This window comes from Pteronotus mesoamericanus, unplaced genomic scaffold (genome assembly GCF_021234165.1).
Source record: "Pteronotus mesoamericanus isolate MK-2021 breed Mesoamerican mustached bat unplaced genomic scaffold, CSHL_Meso_final contig_55, whole genome shotgun sequence".
Classification (NCBI taxonomy): Eukaryota; Metazoa; Chordata; class Mammalia; order Chiroptera; family Mormoopidae; genus Pteronotus; species Pteronotus mesoamericanus.
The window spans coordinates 2,914,290-2,938,218 of record NW_026555198.1 but is presented as its reverse complement, the minus strand read 5'-3'; the positions used below and the strand labels follow the sequence as shown (position 1 = coordinate 2,938,218).

Here is a 23,929-nt window from a genome sequence, read left to right as displayed (position 1 = left end):
TCTTCATTTAAACTGACATTAAAGAAAGGGTACAAAAAGCCCTTGGTGTTTTATTTAGTGTGTTTAAAGATATATCTCTATTTATGGCCAATCACTATTGAATGAAAACTTGACTTGAAGTAAAGCTGTCTGTGTTTTGAACAAAGAAGCACAGATGTTAATTGGCATTGCATGTTTTGAATGCAGTAACTAAAATGTATGAATGAGATTATATTTAGGCAGATAAATGATTTGAAAAATTTAAAGACTTACAAATGAGTATTTAGGACTCATGAAAGATTATATGATGTGTTCTATTGCTTTGGACAAAGACTTTTATACATCATAAAAGTGTATTGACTGTATAAGTAAGTCTTTAAGCATTTACATTTTTTAGAAAATGTAAAAAAGAAACCCATATCCCATTAGGAAAACAGGTTACACATTAATGTCCCTCTTAAATTCAAAAAGATCAGTGTCACATTATGTAAACATCTCTGTATCAGTTAGAGATCGTAAATGACAGTACCTTTTATAAGGTCTAAGGAAGCTTACATAAGAATAAATATTTTCCCAATACAATCAAATGCCACTTTGAATAAGGGGCACAGTAGAAGAGATGCAATGGATATGTGTAATGTGTGCTAAATTCGTGATTGCCTCGGGCACTACTAAAGCCACACTGGCTAATTTCACTTGACAGCCAAAAAAGAGGAGCTAAAGAAATATGGCAGTTTCACCTCCTGCATCTATTTACAAACTCCCATGGTGACCTCATTAATCTTGGGGAGGAGAAGCACTCAAAGACTGGCTGCATAATACCAAAATGACTGCTTGCAAAAATCAAGATCCAGTCCATCTGCCCCTGGTTTTCTTTATGCTGGTGTTTGGCAGATTTATAAAGGGGCGGGCTCAGGTGTTCCGGGTCACAGGTGAAGGAGGAGACTGCTGCCGCAACGTTGGTTGGAGCAGCAGCAGATGTTTGTCAGGTCTGCTATGCCTGCTGGCCAGCCACATAGACTCAGGCTCCAGCTCTCCCACCTCTTTGCTGCCCCTGGTTCTCACCATGCTGCTGGCACAAGTGGTGGAGAAAAGAATGGAGGCCGGCACTGGGCCTCCCACCAGAGACAATGGATTGCCTGGACCAGTACTTGCATAAGCCAGGGGAGACTAGCCTTTGGCCTTAATATGAACACAACAGACAATTTGTTGGACTAATAATGCTTTACTTGCCTTGATTCACTCTGTATTTTCCAACTGACCAATTGTTTGATGGCCAAAGAGACTCAATGACTTTAGATTTTGATTCGCAAACATTTATCATGCATTTGCTTTGTGCCAGCCACTGTGCTGGTCACTCTGGCAACTTTATCTCATATAATAATATTTTGAGGGTAATCCTACTATTCCCATTTTTAAATATGAAATTAAGGCCCTTTCTACTAACCTGTGCTGTGGCTATTCTTACTTTAGGGTAAAATATATTAACATTTTCATAAATAAAATTACATATGTGACATAAAAATGATCATCTTTTAAAAGATATATGTCATTGCTAATCATCTTAGGTATTGAAGAGTACTAAGGACATTTCACTGGTGAAGTGGTGTGAGAGCAGGAAAGTTGGGACAATGGGAACTGGACTATAATGTGTAACACTGAGCCTTTACATGTCAAGGCCATGCCTGAGTCCTGTGGGAGGCATTACAAGAAACGCCACGAGTCAGATGGGTGCAAGTAGAACCACGAGAATGCATTGTGATAGACGCTGAAGGAGGAGGAGGTTTCAAAATGAAGCAGGGACTCAACATTGTGTAATGTAGATGGGAGGCCCAGAATGATAAGGACTGAAAAAAGCTATAGTATTTTGCATTTGGGAGTTCAATGCTGACCTCACCAAGAGCCCTTTCCATGAAGTGGAAAGGGCAAGAAATAGATATTATAAAATGAGGGGTGAGTAGGGAGTGAAGGAAGAGAAGACGGTATGTGATTAATCTCTTGCTTCCAATGGTTTTGCTGGGTCAGGGAGGGGAGGAGGGTGTGGTTTTTAGGGGACAGGTCCTTAAGAGGGGGGGTATTTTTACCTGAAGGGGAGTTCTCATAAGACTGCCAGCTGACTTCTCAAAAGACGCTTTGTAGGCTAGAAGGGATTGGCAAGAAATATTCAAAGTCATGAGGAGCAGGGACCTAGAGCCAAGATTGCTCTATCCAGCAAAGCTATCATTTAAATCGAAGGGCAGGTAAAGAACTTCCCAGACAAGAGAAAACTAAAGGAGTTCATCCTCACCAAACCATTATTATATGAAGTGTTAAAGGGACTTATTTAAGAAAAAGAAGATCAAAACTGTGAACAGTAAAATGGCAATAAATATATATCTGTCAACAATTAAATCTAAAAAATAAATTAAGCAAACAAGAAGAACAGAGACAGAATCATGGATATAGAGAACATTTTGATGGTTGCCAGATGGGATGGGGTGTGGGGGAGAATGGATGAAGAGGGGAGGGAATTAAGAAGTACAAATAGGAAGTTACAGAATAGCCATGGGGATGTAAAGTACAGTATAGGAAAGGGAGTAGCCAAAGAACTTATATGCATGACCCATGGACATGGACAATGGTGTGGGAATGGCCTGAGGGAGTGAGGGGTACTAGGTGGAGGGGGGCAAAAGGGGGAAAACTGGGACAACTGTAATGGCATAATCAATAAAATATAAATTTTAAAAAATGTTAAGGCAGTGAAGAGACTCCACCATAAGCACAGTTGGAAAGGAAAGGGTCTGTATAGAGAAAGTGATTTGAGGTGTAGGGCAGGACTTGGGGGCCAGTGTCCAAGAGGTGAAAGGAGAAGATGTGGGTCATGGCCCAGAGGGAAAGATTGCCCGCGGACTGAAGGAGGGACCTCTCAATCCTCATTCTTGAAGGGAGATCATGAGGAAGGGTATGATTTGTAAGTGATTATGTTGGGGATGTGGAAAGTTAAAAAAAAAATCACAGCCAAAACCCTCAATTGGGTTACTGAAGCATGAGGAGTTCAAGCCAGATATTGAAATTGTAAAAGGCAGGTTCGAGTGAGGTGTTTTTGAGCAAGATAGTGAAGGCTTAACATGGTCACTGGTGAGAAGGAAAAATGCACTGGGAAGTTGCTGAGACTCCAGCAAAGGTTGGGGAACATGAATTTCTAATGATGCCAAACCATCTGGTTTGCATGGCTTTCTCTTGCTGGGTAAAGAAGAAAGGGTAGATTTTAGTATGGCACCAGGGTTTGAGATTGAGGTTGTGGCAGAAGATGGCAGTGAAAAGAGGCAGAAGGCTTGGGTTTGTAGACATCGGATCTAGGCAGAGTAGGGATGGAAATGAAGACAGAAGTCTGGTAGATTGGAAGGTAATAGAGAGATCAAAGGGCTGGCCTCTCAGAGGGCGACGCCAGGACTTGGGGTACAGAAAGGGGTGGCAAACCATAATCAAAAATCATTCTGAATAGGTCATTAGAAGGCATAGAATGGTATATAGCTGGGAGGCAAACTTCTCAAGATAGTGGAGGTTTTTACATAAAGATTCAGGAATAATGAATTATGATGTTGGGTTATTGGAACAATAGGGCCATATCCACAATATTCTAGTATTGAGATATGATGTGTAGGTGGAAGATTGTCCAGGTTGGTGCCTGAAGCCAGTGGGAAGGTTTATGGCACTTCTTTGCAGCCCTGTGAATTATATGTAAGTGAGAAATGGATGAGAGCTCTTGGAGTCCAAAGCCTGACTGTGGATAAGGACCCCAACCTTCAGGGCATAGTAGTAAGTCACTATTTATTACCAGGCTGACAATTTGCTTGTTACCAGGCTGACAGTTTGCTTGGCTACAGCTTCATCTGTGAGGAGTGATATCTTGAGAACATTGCACATTCCTTAATACTCCGTATTCTGTTTGCTTTTGATATCTTTTATTCATTTCTTTTGCCCCTGCTTATTTCAAGGAGTTAAGGCAGGTATGCAGCATCTGAGATTCCTGGTAGGAAGCATCAATGGAATTGACTAAGAATGTTTTGTTAGGTAACTTGGGAAAGCTTTCAAGGGGGTGGATCTGGCCTTTTCCCCACCCAGTTTTTAGATATTCTGTGACCTGAAAATACCCCCATTTGACTATAAAGTGAATGTAATATTGAAATTATTTACTTTGCAACAGTGTTTAAAAATGGCTTCCAGGGAAACGTCTGGTCAAAATGATGTTTGGGGCAGTATTTGTGCATTTATTTGATTACTGTTTTCTTACTGCTCAGTGGCATGGCTGTATGTACCTGATGATCTTCTACGGGTTCACTGAGCAGAAGAACCAGCCCATGAGGGGGAGAAATTTTTTTTTTCATGTATGTAAGCCAGAATACTTAAAAGCAGGAGAAAGTTTCGGAGACTCTTCAGAAGTTTATAGCATTTCTTGACTGGGGTGAAGGCAAGTAGGAGTTTTTTGTTTTTTTTTTCTCATTTTATGAAATCAGGATATATATTTGTTGTGAAAAAATATTAAAACCAAAAATATAGAGAAACAAAGAAAAAAGGAAAATCACTTTTAATTGCACCAACTAGAGGTATGCATTGTTAATGTTTTGATGCACATTATTTAATCATTTTTACATCTACATGCTTTTAGCAAAAAAATGAGATCACAGTAGCATTTAAAATTTTTTCCTGATTGTCTTATATACATAATCAAATGTCATTAATACTCTTTCACAAAATGATGTTCAATGTAGTATTCCATTGATTTACTATATTTAACCAATTTCCTCATGCTATTTTTTGGGGGTTTTCATATTTTTGGAAATATAAATCATGCTGATATGAACATATACGGGAGGAAATTAATCTTGCAGACATTCGTGATTACTTACATGAATTCTTAGAAATAAAATAGGTGGATCAAAGTGTTCTCCCCACCCCTTCCCCTTTCTTTCTCTTCCCTCCTGCCTTTCTGTTGTCCTTTCTTTCTGCCTTTTTCTTTCTTGTTACAATATATACTTCAAATCAGATGTGTCCCTGTGATTTTGGTGCTGTGGATTTATCAGATGTGCTCCTGATAACACCAGGGGTTAACAGATTTCAGCCCATGGGCCAAATTCAGCCTGCCTCAGGGTTTGTATGGCCTATAAGCCAAAAATGCTTTTTAATTGTAAATGATTGGAAAACATCTGAAGAATGATATTCTATGATATGTGAAAATTATATGAAATTCAATTTTCATTGTTCATTAGTAAAATGCAGAATACAGTCACACTTATTTGTTTATATATTGCCTATGGCTCCTTTCATGCTCCTGTGGCTGAGCTAAGTAGTTGAAACAGAGACTGTACAGTGTGCAAGCATCTAAAACATTTCCTATCTGGCCCTTTCGATGATAAGAGTGATGGTCTCTGATTTAGGTCAGAGGGCTTTGGAAAGTTATTACAGCTAATACACCAATCCTTTATTTTGACTTTAGAATATTTTGCTTTTATGCTCTAACCTATCTATATTGTAAATCTGTGTCCCCGCTTCTTTATCTGTGGAGGATAATAATAATCGCAATCTCACATGGTTTTTGTGAAGAGTGGATGATTCATTTGAAGTGTTTGGAATAGTGGCTGACTTAGAACTGATACACAGTCACTGGAGAGCAAAGCAGATTGTTCATTTGGGAGGGTGTGCCATTTATTTCAAAGGAGGGAAGCCCAAGCTTGTTTGTTTTGAACCTCATATATGTTGGACATGTATCTGCCTTCTAAGGCCATTGCAGATGCTCCCTCATGTGGCTGGGGTGGGAATTAATCTCATGGATCAAGTAGTCTCTTCGGCTTGGGGACTTGGTAGATATATTTTGGGTGTTCCTGGTGGTTGAATGTGTTCAAATATGTTTCACTTCTGCTACAAAGTCACCATCATCAGCACATGGATTACAAATGTTCATACAATCAACAATTTCTAGAAAATTAGGATAATGAAGGGAACGATAAGAATTGGGTTGAATAAGGAGAAGAGAAACTTGACAGACTGGAGGGAGGCAGACAGAAGGGGAACCATTGGAATATGATGACTTTTGAAAACTTTCACCAGATTCAGGAGTCATTTTAAAAGTGGCTGCGTATTGTGTGCCCAAAAAAGAATACAGGAAACAATGTACAGAAAACATGGGCTTTTAAGCACATTACTAGAAATAACTTCAAAACCCAAGGGTTGGTTTTTACCCTTTTTATAGAACTTGTTAAGTCATCTCTGTGCTTTTTTACATATCCATTATATATTTTTCCTTCTCTTCCATCTTAGAAGAAAACAGCCCCTTCCTCCTACCAAGACTAAGAACCAGGCTCCTGTCTCATCCCTGACTGGTTAATTTCCCATCTTCTTCATCAATTATTCTTCTATGTCCCTTAATCTTCAAACATTCCAAGTGATATTTTCTATAGAAACTTTATCACAGGGCCCTCTTGGTATTTGGAGGAACACAAAGCAGGGCATCTAATATGAATGAAAGAGACCAGTTCTTTCTTTTTAATTTATTATTTTATTGTTCAAATACATTTGTATCCACTTTCCCTCCACCACTTTGCCCTGCCCCACTCACCCCCACCTCCCACCCTTAATCCTTCCCCACTTCGGCTTTGCCCATGGGTCCTTTACACATGTTCCTTGGCTTGACCCTCCCCTTCTTTTCCCCGTTACCCCCCTTCCACCTCCCCTCTCATTACTGTCAGTTTGGTTTTTTCAATGTTGCTGGTTATATTTTCCTTGCTTCTTTGTTTTGTTGGTTAAGTTCCACTTATAGGTGAGATGATATGGTATTTGTCTTTCACCCCCTGGCTTATTTCGCTTAGCATAATGCTCTCCAGTTCCATCCATGCTGTCGCTAAGGGTAGTAGCTCCTTCTTTCTTTCTGCTGCATAGTATTCCATTGTGTAAATGTACCATAAATTTTGGATCCACGCATTTACTGATGAGCACTTAGGTTGCTTGCAGCACTTGGCTATTGTAAATTGTGCTGCTACGAACATTGGGGTGCATAGGTTCTTTTGAATTGGGGTTTCGGGATTCTTAGGGTAGAATTCTAGCAGTGGAATCCCTGGGTCAAAAGGCAGTTCTGTTTTTAGATTTTTGAGGAAATTCTACACTGTTTTCCACAGTGGCTGCACCAGTCTGCATTCCCACCAACAGGGCCCTAGGGTTCCCTTTTCTCCACAGCCTCGCCAGCACCTGTTGTTTGTTGATTTGTTTGTTATGATGGCCATTCTGACTGGTGTGAAGTGGTATCTCATTGTGGTTTTTAATTTGCATTTCTCTTATGGCTAGTGATGCTGAGCATCCTTTCATATGTTGAAAGAGACCAGTTCTTGATGTCTCCTAACACAGTCAGTTCTCCGTCATCCAGATAGATGGAATGCAAAGTTGATACGGCAGCTATTTTTTAAGTTTTCACCTTCTTTTTTAGATTTTATTTTTATTATTTATTTTTAGGGAGAGAGGAAGGGAGGAAGAAAGAGGAGGAGAGAAATATCAATGTGTGGTTGCCTCTTACACGCCCCCCTACTGGGGTCCAGGCCTGCAACCCAGGCATGTGCCCTGACTGGGAAATGAACTTGTGACCCTTTGGCTCACAGGCCAGCAGCCAACCCACCAGCCAGGGCAGTTTTTACCTTTAAAGTCCTCACTGTATTCAAAACATTTTAAATCCCTTTACAATGTTTTCTTTGAAAAATTACTCAGATTGCTATTTCAGTTTCCAAGTATATCTCTCCCTTCTTCTTTCCCTTTTTCCCTCCCACCTCTTTTGCTACCACTGGTATTGGATCTTGTGTCTTTTTTAAAGCACTTTGGGATTTTGGAACGTTCCTCTATGGCCAGTATATGATCAGATTTTCTTAATGTCTTACACGTGCTTGAAAGGATGGCATATTCTCTAATCATTGGGTTCTATGTGGTTCAATTAGATCAAGCTTGTTAATTATGTAGTTCATATCTTCTACGCCTGTAGTAATTTTTTGCCTGATTGATTTGTCACTTTCAGAGAGATGTTTGTTAAAACTCTTCTGCTATAATTATGTATTTATTGATTTTTCCCTGTAGATATGCCATTTTTGTGTCACTTACTTTTAGACAGTATTGCTACATTACAGATATATTTACATGTAATTATATAATAAACCTCTATTTCTAATAAAATTAATAAAAATTAAACCTCAAACAAGAACTTACCTATTAGAGGTATTATAATATTTAGCAGATGGAGACCTTATGTTTACCTCCTGAAATATATCATAATTTTTTAAACTTACAAATGTAATACCTTAGTCATTGTGGAAATTAGAATTATTATTGATTTATTTTATCTTCCATTTAAATCACAGTTCCGTCATCCAGTCATAATCACTGCCAAGCAGTCTTTACACCATACAGTCTTTCATTATTCTCTGTGCATTTTTTATAGTTGAGATCATATATAAAATACAATATTATATTGTCGATTTGTTTTAACTTCACTGTTTCATAAATATTTTCTCATGTCAATACAAGCCCTTTTTGGACATCATACTTCTGTACCCCTAACCACCAAAGGAATTAAAATGGACTTTGGGATACAATCAAATATACTTAAAATAGTAAATAGAACAGAATCTAATTGTGAATTACAGAAATTAAGGAATATGACTTGGACATCAATCGCATTATTTATACCGCAGTTTAGGAAATTTGAATTATAGAATTTCAATGATGGTTGCAGTCCTTGGGGAAAACTCCATAGCAAAGGTGAAATCTAAGCTTACATAACATTGTCTTCCTCAATGCTAAGCCAGCTTCATTTAACAAAGGTACTAGGGAGGGCATGAACCAGGCCCCATAATACAGAATGGGTGATAGATGGTGGTAGATCAGGCCACAGTAATGTAAAGAAAGACCCATCAACTTCACTCTAGAGAGGAGGGTGATAGGATTCACTCTAAACAGTATGGGACCAAGTTCTGGAGGACCTAGACCGTCAAGAGAATTGCTATTCTCTGTGCATAAGAGAGATGTCTGTAGCTATGTTGTCGATGCATTGAAAAGAGAAAGAAGGAAGGAATTTTTATTTCTCCTTGGGTCATGCTGTCTTAACCGTAAATCTCTTCTGAGAAGGAAAGGATGGGACAGAACCACTTTAAGAAGTGAAAGTGCAAACATGAAGCTGATTTTACTGGTGAATCTGTAGATCTAAATAAGTAAAAACCAACACATTTTATTCTTACAAAACTTCACGAATATTTTTAATTATCCTCATATGAAATGGAAAGGAACCAAGCCTTAGGGAGGTTGAATGATTTCATATGACCACACTATGAGCCAAATCTTAGGGCACCTAATTTGATGGTTTTTCCATTACTCCATACTGCTTCTCCAGGCTAAACATGACAAGTTTTGAATGATGTAATAATGGTTGCTAGTGTTTTTACTCCATGACTTTTTGACGACTAAGGTGTTGGTTTTCCTTAGAAAATTTTGCTGTACTAAATATCAGAAAGAAAGAAAAAACATAAACATCCCCAAGAAGGCCAGCCTGATAGGTGTTTTATAATTGACCTCTTCTTTCTAGGCGGCATTCTTATAGGATTTTACACAGACACACATGTGCACTTGCACACCTGTGCACACAAACCCATGTTTATGTAGGTGTAGACTTCTTCTCACTGGTTTTGCCTGCAATTTGAGGAACCCGTTTTGGCAGCATCCTCAGCTTTCTCAACAGCTTAGAAAGTCATCCTCAAAGTAAATTATTGTTTGTCTTCCAGTCATTCTGTTTTCTTTCTTAGGAATGGTTATCGTGCCGAAATTAGTTCTGCCCTTCATATCACTTATCCTTTCTACCTCTTCACCATATTTCAGTCTTTCATGATTGTACCCTGCAGATCTTCATAGTGTGAATATTTGGTTTTATTTTCTATAGTGTTATTTTGGCTCTTTGTGTCTTTCTTAACCTGCCTTTCTCTCCGCTTTTTACCCATTTCAGTACATGGGACCTTTATCCACCCACTTGCTCAAGCCAGCTGCTTTCTGTCTTTGAACACCTATAGACAAACCTTCACCAAGTCTTTCCTATCAAACATCCAAAGGATGTGTTGCATTATTCCATTTTGCAAAGCAAAATAGTGGCTAAAGCAGGGCCAGAATCCAAGTCTTTTGGAAGGTTTATGATGGAAAGATGAAAATAGAATTCATTGGCTTTAGCTCCAAGCAGATCCTGGTTTGTTTCCTGGCTTCACCACTTTGCACCTGTGTGACCATGGGCAAATTACTTAATTTCCTGTTTCCTTCTTTATAAGAAGTAAAAATAGCTACATTTCAGTTACATTTTTTGAGAATTCTTATATGATTCCATTTGTATGAAATGTCCAGAATAGGCAAATCTATAGAGTCAGAAAATATATTTGTGTGTGCCCAGGGATGGGAGGGTGTGAGGGGGGAAATGGGTAGTAGGATTTTGGCGGGCAAGGAAGAAAAATATTCCAAAACTGATTGTAGTGATGCTTGGACGATTCTGTGAATATACTAAAATCATTGAATCGTCTATTTGAAAGGGTGAGTTGTATGATATGTGAACTATATCTCAACAAAGCTATTTGAAAATGTTTAGAAATAGTAAGTAAAGGATGGGAAAGTTTCTGAGATGATGGGCAATGTAGTTCCTTGGGCCTCAAAGCCCAGTAAAATCTTTCTGTTTACTCTAGGTTGGCCATCTCCCTAAGGAATTTGATCTACTTGGGTTCACTGCAAATTTATTTGGCCTGGTAGTGCTGATGACACTAATGCTGAATTACTTGAGACATTTGATAGAGTTGAGGACATAACTTTTACGGGTTTGATTTACTATATGTCTCCACTGAGAAAGATCTTCCAAAGTGGATTTACTTTGATGCCTCTTTAGTGGAGACATTTGGTACAGTCTGGAAGATTTAAAAGTTGGGGACATACCTTGGGCCTCTATTTGTAAGGGGTTCCATTCACTGATCTTCACAGAAAAACGTGAAGGAAGCTGAAATGACACAGCCTGGCCCTTGATTTTATAAGGAGTTCGATCTAGTTGTCTCTACTTTGAACCAACCTGACTTAACACAGCCCAAAGGGAAGTCCCCTGATGCAGAATTACTGAAAACATCCCCAAGATTGGGAGGGAACCTGAGGTGTGTGTGTATATATATATGAATATGTATATGTACACTATGTATGTGTATAAATGTGCGTATGTGTATGTATACATATATACATAATATACTCTATATCTAATGTATCTCTCTCTCTATTTGCTATATATCTCATAGAGTAAAATGAGTTTATTGATCATTAAGTCCTTTGAAAGAATGCTGAATTCTTTACCACGGAGTTCAGTATTTAGTATTTGGTGTGAAGGAAAAAAATGAATATTTTGGGAAGATATGAAATAAAATGTGACTTTGACTGAGAGGAATTAGTGCATTTGCATCTTTCTTAAAAGCAGAAAAACTAAAATTAAGAAATGTTCATATTTGTATGGTGTGGGAGAAAGCAACTGTCCCTCGAGTGGCCCATTTCTTTTTGGATCTCCATACAAAAGGCAAACCGGAGACATGCTGGGACCAGGGAGGCTGGAGCAACCTAGATAGGACATCCGAAGGGAAGCCATGTGATTGGCCCTGAGGCACCTCACAGACTGTCATCTCAAGTGCTGTTGTGGAGCCAAATGCTGAAGTGAATAAAATATGTTCTAGTTATGCTTGGGAGACCTCCCAAGCCCAGCTGCCTTACTTTCTTCCTCCCTTTGCTTTTTTGCCAAGATAATGCTAGAAGGGAGAGATGCGAGAGGAGAGGGTTGGGATGACTGAATTATATATGTTACATTTTTATTTGTTTTTGAAAAGCTTTGATTGTTTACCAGCTCCATGTTTACTCAGGAACTTCAGGATAGGAAGGGCCTAGGAAGACTGCTGGGTCTTGATCTTTCACTCACCTTGGGAAAATTGCTTTGACTCTCTGAACAACTTCTTTATTTGCAAAAATAGAGATAAGGATAATAATACCTCTTGTACTCTTCTCACATATTTCTTGTTATCAAAATATAAAACACCAAACTTTCTTATCATCAAAAAACGCTCTCACAAGTCCAAGTGATTCACATTTGAAATGAGACTAAAATGTTTAGCTCAACTAAAAGAAAAACAAGTTAACGCAAGTGAAATATTTTCTATGTATTAAAATAGTAGAGATTAAAAACTAAGATGAAGTATGTTGGTAAGGGTACAGAGAAGTGAGCATATTCATTGCCTTCTAGTGAGGGTTAAAATAATGCATCTTTTTAAAGGACAGTTTGGCAGTATGTGTCCAAACCTTAAAAAGTTGTAAATTGGTTGATCCAGCAACTCCACTTTTGGGAATTTCATTTGAAATAAAGGGTCAAAGATGTGCAGATGTGCATAAAGCCAATTTTTTTCAAGTAAGTTTGTTGCAGGTTTATTTCTCATAAGAAAATGTGAGGTTACAGCCTCTTGGCCAATAATAGGAAGTTAGTTAAGAGAATAGAAAACATGAAGAAATAGAATGCAATTGTTAAAAAGCATTTTTGACAAAATAATTATTGGTATAGAGAAATGTTCTCAAAGGTAGAGGTCCTTGTTTATCCATCCTTCAGCATAGTGTAGCATTGTTTATGAGAGTGATGGCCAAGTAAACCATAGACTATGCAACATTACAGCATTAGTTAGTACCATAATATTGTACTTGCTCTGATAAAATATTAAGCATGGTTAAAAACTCTAAATTCCTAATGTTTCCTAAATAAGTCAGTAAGTATATTGATGCAAATGCTAAGTGAAAAAACACACTATATACTCAATATAATTCATAAGGTCTATGTATACACAATGAATGTATAGGAAAGTACAAGAGAAAGTATCTTGGCATAATGTCAACTTCTCTATATTATGTGTTGAAAATGTTATTTTCAAAATTTGAATTCACATCTACCAAGAGAAATGGTATTTGAAATTTAAAAAAAGAGTAATAACAGTGCTGTACGCTGAACATTTACATCTCCAAATTCACATGTTGAAGCCTTATTCCCCCGCAAGTATGGCATCTGCAGGCGGAGCCTTCGAGAGGCAATTAGGTTTATAGGAAGTCCTGAGGTTGGGGCCTCCATGCTAGAATTAGTGCCCTTTTGAGAAAAGGAGGAGACCACGACTTCCTCTTTCTCTGCCAGGTGAGGACATAGTGAGAAGGCAGCCTTGTCTGCAGGGTAGGCAAAAACCTCTTGCTATGCCAGCACCCTGATTTTGGACTTTGCAGCCTCCAGGACGGGAAATGTCTGTTGTTTAAGCCACCCAGGCTATGGTATTTTGTTAAGCTGCCTGAGCTGACTAAGACAACAACAACAAAACTGGAGGGGCTGCATCCTATTTCAGCGATCCACTAGTCTCTAGTCAGATAGAGGAGAAAAATCATGATATCTCTAATCACTGGAAATAATTTCAATAATTTTAAATGCATTGGTCATGAGACAAAAGGTTAAGTCAACTGGCATTTCATAAAAATATTGAAAACCATAGTTATTACTTATTAAGCATATACTAAGTTCCTGACACTGATAGAGGCATTCTTACACCTTAAGACGTTCAGTCCTTATGACAACAAAGTATGTCATTTAATCCTCATTATATCTTTTCAAGTTGGTAATTATTTTAATTTGACAGATGTGGAAAGACCACGTGGCTATGATCTGCAAAAGAGCGAGAATTTCTTTTGCCTGGCTCATATGCCTCTGCTCACCATCATGGTAGGAGTTTCTAGAAGGGGTGGTATTCAGCTCTGATGGTGAACCAGTAACTACAGTTTAAGCATGAGTATTCTATTGTCTTAGATACTCATTTTCATTAAGCACAAATGGGGAAAGATGCTTTACTCCTCAAGTTCTCCACTTTGGATGAATTTGAAATAACTTTAGGCTTACCTTAAAGTGGCAAAATTAGTACAAAGTTCACGTACACCTTTCACTTAATTTTACCTAATTTTAACTTCTTGTACTACCATAGTATAATTATTGAAACTAGGAGACCAACATAGATGTAATACTGTTAACTAAACTACAGATTTTACTCAGATTTCACCAGTTATTCCACTAGTATCCTGCTAGTCAAGGATCCCATCCAGGACTTCATATTGCATTTAGTTGCGATGTGTCCTTAGTCTCTTTCAATCTGTGATAGTTCCCAGTATCTTCTTATCTTCCTTGACCATGGCACTTTTCCAGGAGTGCTAGTCAGGTTTTTTTGTTCATTTGTTTTGTTTCAGAATGTCCCTCAATATGTTTTGGTCTGTAGTTTCTATGATTAAATTCAGAGTATGAATCTTTGGCAGGAATATCACAGAAACAATATCATGTCCTTTCCATTATGTCCTATTAGGAGGTACATTATTTCAGTATGTCTCCTTACTGGTGATATTAACGTTGACCACTTGGTTGGTGTAGCATCACTGGGAACCTTAGTTAGCAGCAGTCCATTAGCAGTTACAGCCATAACAGGATGGAAAGGTACCAACAGGTGAGAGCGTGTGCACTGCTAAATTCTGGGCCAGGCCCACTAGCCTTTCCTACTGATGCTTGGAATCTAAGTTTTAGCATCTATGGGTCTGCAGTGGGCCTGGATCCTCTAGTTTAAAGGAGGCTTGCAGTTTTCCCAACGCGCAAAGATGCCTAGGGAGGAAGCTAGGGGTAGGGGAATCTAGCCTATGCTGTGCTAACAAAACCATGAGCCCTGGCTGGTAACTGCCTCCTCCCAAGGAAGGGACACTGTTCATTGATAGGCCCAGTCTATCTGTGCAAAGCGTACTGCCTACATTGAGCTCTTCTTTTTCTAAAATTTTTATTTATTGATGTCAGAGAGAGAGGAGGAGCCAGAAAGAGACAGAGAGACATCGATTTGTTGTTGCATGTATATATGCATTGACTGGTTGATTCTTGTATGTGTCTTGACCTGGGATTGAACCAGCAACCTTCATGTATTGGGATGATGTTCTGTCCTACCTTGAGCTTTTCTAATTTACAGAAGTGCCATGTAGGCTTGTGGAAGCCCTGGTGAGGATTCAAAACCAAATCTGTTTGAGTCTAAAGCCTGTGTTTTTCACTCTTTACTCAGAAAGCTGAAATAAAGTTGAAATATATCTAATTCAAACCTTAACATTTAGAGATAGACAAGAATTTAGGCTTCCAATGGGTAAGAGACCTGCACATGGTCACACAGTACAGACTCAGGCCTAGAATCCATGACTGATACTCAGTCTGGGACTGCTTGTACCATCAAAATATCTCAATCTAAGGGTATTAAACAGTTCATTTCTGTGGGGGGGTGGGGAAGAAATCTTTAATTTCACAAATTAGGAACTCTCCAGGCCTGGACACACACAGTCTACACAGATTCTTTAAGATGTCAAAAACTTGCTCCCACCATTAATGTATTTTTACCAAGTCCTTTTACAAGCTCTGCTTAGAAGTCTATGGTAAGGCTTCATTTAACTCAAGGCTTATGGATGTTGTAGTGTACTCTCATACTTCAACCTTGAATTTGGGGGTGATAATGTGATATGGGGGTTGGATGAGTGTTGGTTCTATTCTTGGTGTTCCCCATGGTAGTTATACAACTCCAGGCAGGACATTTAACCTCGCTGAGGTGTGTAACCCTTTTTCTCTCCACTTAATAGTAAATCATGAATACTTCCCCATGTCATTATTCTTTTACATTGTTATTTGTATGTCTGCACAATATTAATTGTGTGACTCAACTATCCAGTTTCATCAGTTTCCTATTATGGTTAGACGTCTGTGCTGTTCCCCATGTCTGTGATAATTTCCCTTGTAGCTCTGTCTCTGTCAGACCCCCTAATTTTGAATGTTATTTTCAAATGGCATCTTCCCACTGCAGGTATCTTTAGCTTAGAGATTCCTAAACATGAAAAATCAAAAGTAATAGTTACTCTTTATTGAAGTTCCTTTCTAAGGAAATACTTTGGGCTAGGAAATTTTCAAGGTAGGTAGGTCTCACCAGTGGTCCACCCAAGCTGGAGAAAAACCCACTGAGGCTCCTGTGGGAATCGTGGCTGTGATCTGTGCAGCCTCTCGGGATCCTGGACAGGACACCTGTGCAGTGAAATAAAATCCCAGGACACCAAATCAATTGACTTGCTAGATGGATTACTTCCATATTGACATACTGGCCTCCAGGGACCACAGTTTTCATTTTGATGACAATTCATGATGAGTCCTTCTGGATCGTTAAATAAAAGTACCACTTCTCTGTTTCTCTTGGGATTATTCCTGGTTGGAGATATTAAAAGCATATCATCAACATAAAGGAAGAAACTTAACCCCCACCTTGCTATGGCAGCACAACATAGGTTTGAGTCACCTATAAATGGTAGCAAACAACCAACAATACAAGGTAAAGGGAAGGATGTCAAAGCCCTAGCCCTAATTCTGCTTCTCAAACTATTATGCAAGTCATTAGTAATTTCTCTTCTCCTCCACAATCTCTAGAATGTTTGTATAAACCTCCTGGTTGCCAAGAAATGAAATACAGAAATTCACTGTGAGATAAGCTACCACAGGGAAGATGCCAGGGAGCATGCGCAGAATGAGGTATCCATAATAATTTCCTCTTTTACCCCTTGCATAAGCCATACAACTGTGTTCATGCTAGTTCTACGTCCTGCTTTCTGTCATTGTATTTGTAAATGATGCAGCTAGATGGATTGGCTGTCCACTCACCTAAGTCTTTGGCTTTTTAAAAAATTGTTGTAACACAACATGAGATCTACCCTCTTAAAAAATTTTGAAGTGTATGATATGGTACTGTTAACTACAGACACTAAGTTGTGCAGCAGATCTCTGGAATTTATTCATCTTGCATAAACTGAAGTTTTTGGTTCCAGACTAGAGGAAGTTTGGGCTCCCTGTGTCATGTATCTGTTGCAATCATAGATGTTAGTGTTTGCATACTCCTTCAAGTATATCCCTTCTGCATGCCAATAACAGCAGAGCCGTTTTAAATGCCAGTATCTACCTGGAGCCTTATGCTAACAAATTTTGGCACGTTTCCAATCTGGTCTTCCTTACATGTCTAAACAACCTGATTTGGAGATCCCAGCTGAGGAACCTGTGATAATAGCTCATCGTTATAGAATATAGATTCATTCAATTATTCCTTTGTTCATTCATTAAATAGTTATGGCGTGCCTCGTATGTGCCTATTCACCTGTAATGAGAATTAGAAATTTCATTTGCTGATTGATTGGCAAGTTAGTGGGCTACAGAAAATAAGATCATTCAAGGCTTGTTAGCACATGGATAGTTGAAGCCAAAGAGCATATTACATTCACAGCAATAGAGAGTATCAAGAGAGAAGAGAAAGGGGTTAATGAAAGAGGTTTGGAAATATCTAGATCTAAGCAAATAGTGTATAAGTAAAAAAAAAATAATAATAAAAGCCTATTGGAGCACACAGAGTGAGAAATGAGGAAAATGAGTTTGCTTGTGGTTCCTAACTATGGAACAAGTAAAAACCAGACAGAGTAGTGATCAGGCTTTATAAATTAAGCTATTATTTTTATCTGTAACAATAAAACTGGTTTATTTTTATTCTTATGAAAAGATCCTTTCCTATCTTCAAATGTATTTTTCATTACTAATAAAGTCATATAGATTAAGGGTTTTTTGGGGTTTTTTTTTTTGCCTCTTCATCAACACTGAAAGTGAACTCACAAATGAATAGCATATGTTTCGTATATACTTAGGTCATCATCAAAATGTTGTACATGTATTTTATAGCCAAAATCTGAATAGTATATGTTCAGAAAACAAATGTTAACCTCAGCCACCATTCCTGAGATATTTCCAATATGATTTCAAGAATTCCTTCCCTCTACCGATGTATCTGAGTCCTATTACCATCAGCTAATTTACTAATGTTCACATTACATCATTTGGCTTATCTAAGCCAATAAGTAGTCGTTTTGGTCATTGCTGGGTTTATTCAACTAAATGCACACCAGTCAAATCTTTGCTTCAGCTGACAGTTGTCCAGTTTTGATTTCGAGAAGTTGGTGAAATGAATGTGTCATGTCTTTCACCTGCGGAGCTGCACATCTGGAGCTACTTGTAGGATTTGCACCTTGAATTTTGCCACTGATGCTGGTTCCAGGCAGAGTGGCAGGGTGTTGAGAAGAACCCAGAGGGCTATTTGCAGATTAGGAGCAGTCTAGGAGCTAACTGTAGGGGAAGAGGAAGGATGGCGCAGAGGTTACAGTGACCCTTAGAAGACCTGAATATTTAAAATTATAATATCCCTGGATAAACAGAGGATGCTTACTGTTACTCTTACCGAAACTGCTGCTGCCTTTGTGGATGTCACAACATTAATGCTATACCTCAGAGCGATCATAACCATCTTCTATCGTCTCTTGTCCCTTATCTCCAGTTCCTCCATGTGTAGGGGTCACATGTGGGGTGTGGCTGGGCCATGTAATTCAGGACATGCCTCCAAAGGGACACAGGCATTTAGTAAACTGCGAGGTTTCCTTTCTTTTCCTCAGAAGGTTTTTTGTAGTGTTGTTCATTTACAATATTTGTATCACAAGTAACATTACAACAGTATTAAATGTTTGGCTTGAAGAGATGTTAGGTAATGGGTGATTTTTAAAAAAATGTTCATTCTATTTTTGTCAATTTTCCATGTTTCCTTGCTGTGAGTAGCTTGATATGCTTTTCAGAATATCCTGTGAAAAGCAATCAAATGTGACATATTCCTACATCTAAAATTGATTCAATGGGAAAATTTCATTACTTTATAGAAATTAACACTAGAGCCTATTTGGTTGATGTGTTAGTCTTCTCTTTAAAACTATTTCTATGGTGTGGGAAAATGTGTCCTTCCCCCTTCATATGTGGGGTAGTACATACTCCTGATGATGCAGGGATTAACTGGATATGCCAATCCAGTAGGAGGCCTGTTCAGCTTCAAGTGCACGGTGTCATGGAAGCAATTCAGGCTGGGGTCATGGCACGCGGTTTCAGTTTCTGGCTCTGCCATTTACTTATTGTTTGATCTTGGTCTTGGCTTGGGCCCCAGTTTCCTCTTGAGTAAAATGAGAGAAATTATGCTAGATGAGCTCCGAATGCTACTTTGGTTGTCATTACCATGCTCGGTCATGGAGCTGGGCTCTATTGCTCTTATACAGCAAAAAATAATAATAAAAACAAACAATCCCACCATTGGTAAATTTCCACGCGCATAGGCAGAAGCTCATGGTGGTTAAGTAACTCATTCTGGAGCTACCCTGTTTGGGTTTGAATCTTATCTCTATCACTTAAAAGCTACGCAACTGTAGGTGAGTTGTTGAGGGAAACTCCATCCTGTTTACCGGAGATATGAAGTGAAAAAGCCTCGGCCGTGGACAGCTGATCTGAGTTCAGTTCCCTGCTCACTGTCCTTTACCCTCTCAGTGTCTTTATAAAAGGCTGCAAGTCTATGAACCTTGTTAGATTGGCTGGGTAGACACACACACACACACACACACACACACACACACACACTCCCCCAAAATCCCCCGAAAAACTGGAACATGTGTGTGTGTGTGTGCTGGGTAGACACACACACACACACACACACACACACACACACACACACACACACACACACAGAGTCCCCCAAAATCCCCCGAAAAACTGGAACATCAGTTCCTCTCTGTGAATCTGTGTCACTGAGTTCCTTGCCACAATGTGTTTGCTGTGATACAGAAACAGCCTAACTTTCTCTTCCCCATCGTTCTGATGGAGGATGCTAATGTTTCTTTTCCTTCCTCAGTCCTCAGTGGTGCCAAGCGGACAACCGTGCTGAGAGGAAGGGTGCATCCTTTGAGTTCTATGTGAGGAAGCTACTATGTAACCAAAAAGCATTAGTATGATTAGGTGTGATGCCATTAATATTTCCCCAAACTGCATTTATCCTATTAGTGCTGTAGGTAATCTTTGTGGCCTGGAAACATCTTCAGTTGTGTGCTTTTATTTCAGTGAGGACTTAGGATGGTGTTGCTTCATTGCTCTGAAAGAAAAAGAAAATACAAAAATTTTTAAAAAAAGCAACAGAACACACAGCGAACTGACCCAGAAGCTTAGTACATTACATTTTTACCTTCCATCTGGTTTTAAAGTTGTTTTTTTTTTTTTAATACATATACACTGGTGCCTCAGTACTCTTCGTCAATTAGTTCCAGGACTCGTGACGAGTGCCAAAACCAGAGTACCAAACAATAAAGCATTTTCTATTGTGGGGCAGCTTCATGACTCATACAAGTTCTAGCAAGTGCGAGGAGCCCTGAGCAAGCACCGGGTACTGAAACATTTTTTTCCCCTCATCAAAATGTGACGATTACAGGGTCTGATGAGTTCTGAAGCCGATGAGTACTGAGGTATGACTGCCCCGTGCTGAAGTTCCTCCTTGTCTCCGGTCTTTTTCGCTACCCACTGGTCAAACCTGTTCATTTCATAGATGGAGATACTAAGGGCCAGGGAGGAATGTAATTTTCCCAAAAACTCTTGGCTTCCTGGTAGCAGAGCCAGGACAGGGACCTCAGCCTTCTGATTCCTAGATCCTGGTTTTCCCACTCCACCTTGAGCTGATTTTTGCCTGCCGATGGATCATATAAATTAAAATTCTCTTCTACCAGTGTGTGGAGGCATGTATTTGATGATATGTGGATGAAATGATCATTCCTCAGCCTTTTCGTGCAGTGTACTCTATAGCTTCTTTTCAATGCCTTGCTGAGTTCCACGCAGGCATCTGTTACTGAAATGCAGAATCTGTTTCCCATCACTTACCAATAATTTGTCCTTCATTGAAAAACACACATGCAGAGTTCAGTTTTATTGTCTTTGATTTTCCCTGGTATATATGTGTCAGGACTATGTGGGTGGGCTGCACAAGGATTGTGACATTCCGTTGGGAAAGGGTTAATCATATTGGTAGAGAAAATGGGGTTGAAATAAGAAAAAAGGGCAAAGTAATCATTCCAAGCACAACTCTTCACTTTCACTCAAATCAGATTCATTAACCTGACAACACCCAACAACTCAGATGATTTCCCCAGAGCTGTCCATTCCCCACCCCTGGTCACACCTGCATTCCTGACCTTAGGGACCTTCCCCCAACCCTGATTAAATCCTTCAACCCGAAAGAGCCACTTTAACTGACACCATTCTACCCCATTTGTGAAGTCCTCCAGTGCTGACTACACTCCTGCCCTCATGCTTCCCAAATGGCTGCACCCCAATAGTACTGAACATACCCTCCCTGACTCTTCTTCCAAGTCTTGCCAAACTACTCTGTCCTGATCATTACCCGGACCGATCCTTGATCCTAATTACCTACAGGTGACTGATTCTGGAAGCCAGACCTAAGGCAAGGCTGTAAACAAAGGAATGAAATGAATCAAGAGGTAGTGTGGGAGGGAGAGAGAAATAAGGGGTGATGAGAAAGGTGGGTGGGGAGTGCTGGTTATGAGAGGAACTTCAGGATGTGGCTCCTGAGCCTAAAATTAATTAATGTCCTTTGCTTTTGGATAGAGATTGGGGGTGAGTTGAATAAATTATATGGGCTGCTTCCCAATTTTCACCACCCTATGGACTATGGACCAAGTGGACTATTGGACTATATCACTTGATCCTGAAGGGAAGGACTGATTGAAGATTCTCTGGAACCCTGTGTGGGTGAGCAAGAGTGGGAAGAATTCATCTGTGGTCCTTCACAGGAGTATGTCCTATCCATCCTCAAGTCTTCCGCTTCACTCCTAGCATACTGTCATATAACTGGCATAGAACATTTGCTCAATATAAAATCATTTATTTGAGATAATTCTCAAATTTCTGATTTTTACTTGCCTCATTTCTCTCCACAAACAGCCCCTTCCCTGATGCTTATGCACACACACATACACACATGCAGGACTGTGGATCTCTGACTGGGCCATGTTCTCTTACATTCTCTTGCCTTTGCATCCACTGTTTCTCTGTCTAGAATGTCCTTTCTCTCTAACTCTTGTTCAGTCTTCCAGTCTTAGCACGAGCATTATTCTATCCAAGAGGCTTTTCTTGCTGACTCTGGCACTCCCCCAGATGTTTTTCCTCTGTGTTCTCAGAGCCTTTCACATTATGGCATCATTGTCATAAGGGCGAAATAAACAGAACACGATGGTTTTGTTTCTGATTTCATCTGATACAAAACTGTGAGGCTGTTGAAAGTACTGGCTGGATTGATTTTTTCTTTCTATCCCTTGTGCTTAACCCAGGGCCTGGCACATACTAGACTTTTAGTATCTGTTTCCTAAACATGTGAATGGAAACCTCCTCCCTACACATCTAGTCTGCTCCATTTGACTCTTTTGTTCACCTCTTTTATTGTTTTTGCCTGTAAACCGAATACACAGACCATGAAGTCACCAAAATTAATGGGCATTGACAAGCAAAGCCTATTCATTTTTATCATCTAGAAAACAAAAGACACCTGTATCTCTCCTAAACATGAATTTCTTCTACAGTTTTCCTGCATTAACGACAAAAAAATACTTCCGGAAGCATCGATAGTGCTGACTAGTATTACTATTCTCTAGAGATTACTAGCATTTTTCAACCAGCTGTTTCATGGGAAGAACTTGAGCAATTGTTTAGCATTTTGTAGCTAATTGCAGGAAAAAAGTGGCTACCAATGCAAAATTTGGTTTTTAAAAGAAAACATTCTCTCCCTAAGCAAGTCCACATGGTAAAGACAACTTGAAATTATCACCAATCAGCATTCATGAGCCAGGAGAGAGATGAAGTGGTAGATCCTTTCTGGTTCCTAGTGAAGAAGTTGAAAGGTAAGATATTCCATGTTTCAGGGAAATTTGCAGAATCCAATGATACAAATGCTGGAGACTTAAAAAGAGGTAAGATTTGGCTCCAGGATTAATAGGAATGGGTAAGAAGTGTGTTTTGAACATTAGAGAAGCACAGAGAGGTAGGCTTTTGACATTTAGTTCAGAGACCCTCAAAACTTTTTTGCTTGGATTCTTCCTAAAATGATAAAAGTATATGGGAAAACTGTATAACTGTTCATGTCATTATTTTTATATACATAAATCATGAGTTTAAATAGTTGCAAAGGATGTCATTTTCACCATGTTGTATATTTATGATACACTCTAAGTACATTTTCATTACAACCTTGGAAATGCTCAGTTAGCTCATTCTGTTAATGGAAAATGCCCACCATATAACCTCAATAGTTAGATCATTCCCCATTGTCAAACCAGTCAGCCAACTCAGATTGACTTTCTGTTTGAAAGAGTCTGATTTTACTCTTCCGTGACAAGCATTACACTACTGATTTTTAACGTGAGGATAGGCAGACAAGGCATACCCCTTTGGAATGTTTGTCACTTGTATGAAATAAAGACATTGCCTCATCAATACTTCCTACCTGAACACTCTGTGCTTTGCTCTATAGGACTCCCCTTCAGGAGCCTCTATGTTCTGGAATTCATCCTTTTGGAGGGGGTTATTTTATTTTATTTTATTTATTATTTTTTTCAATTACAGTTTACATTCAACATTATTTTGTATTAGTTTCAGGTGTACAGCATAGTGGTTAAACAATCACATACTTTACAAAATGTTTCCCCCTAATATTTCCAGTACCCATCTGGCATGATACATAGTTATTACAATACTATCGACTATATTCCCCATGATGTACTTTACATCCCCATGACTATTTGTAACTACCAATATGTATTTCTCAATCCCATATTCCTTCGTTGTTTTATACGCTGGAGGGCTTTTCCCTGAGACTGCTCGGTGGTAAAATTCAAGATGGTCCAGAGGTCTATTGCTTTTGTCAAA

The 23,929-nt window shown here is 39.1% G+C and overlaps 1 protein-coding gene across 3 annotated transcripts in view; it reads left to right on the top strand.

Moving 5' to 3' along the window:
- The window catches only part of FGF13 (fibroblast growth factor 13), a 497,959-nt gene that overhangs the window by 161,061 nt on the left and 312,969 nt on the right, over nucleotides 1–23,929 (top strand). The window lies entirely within an intron of this gene.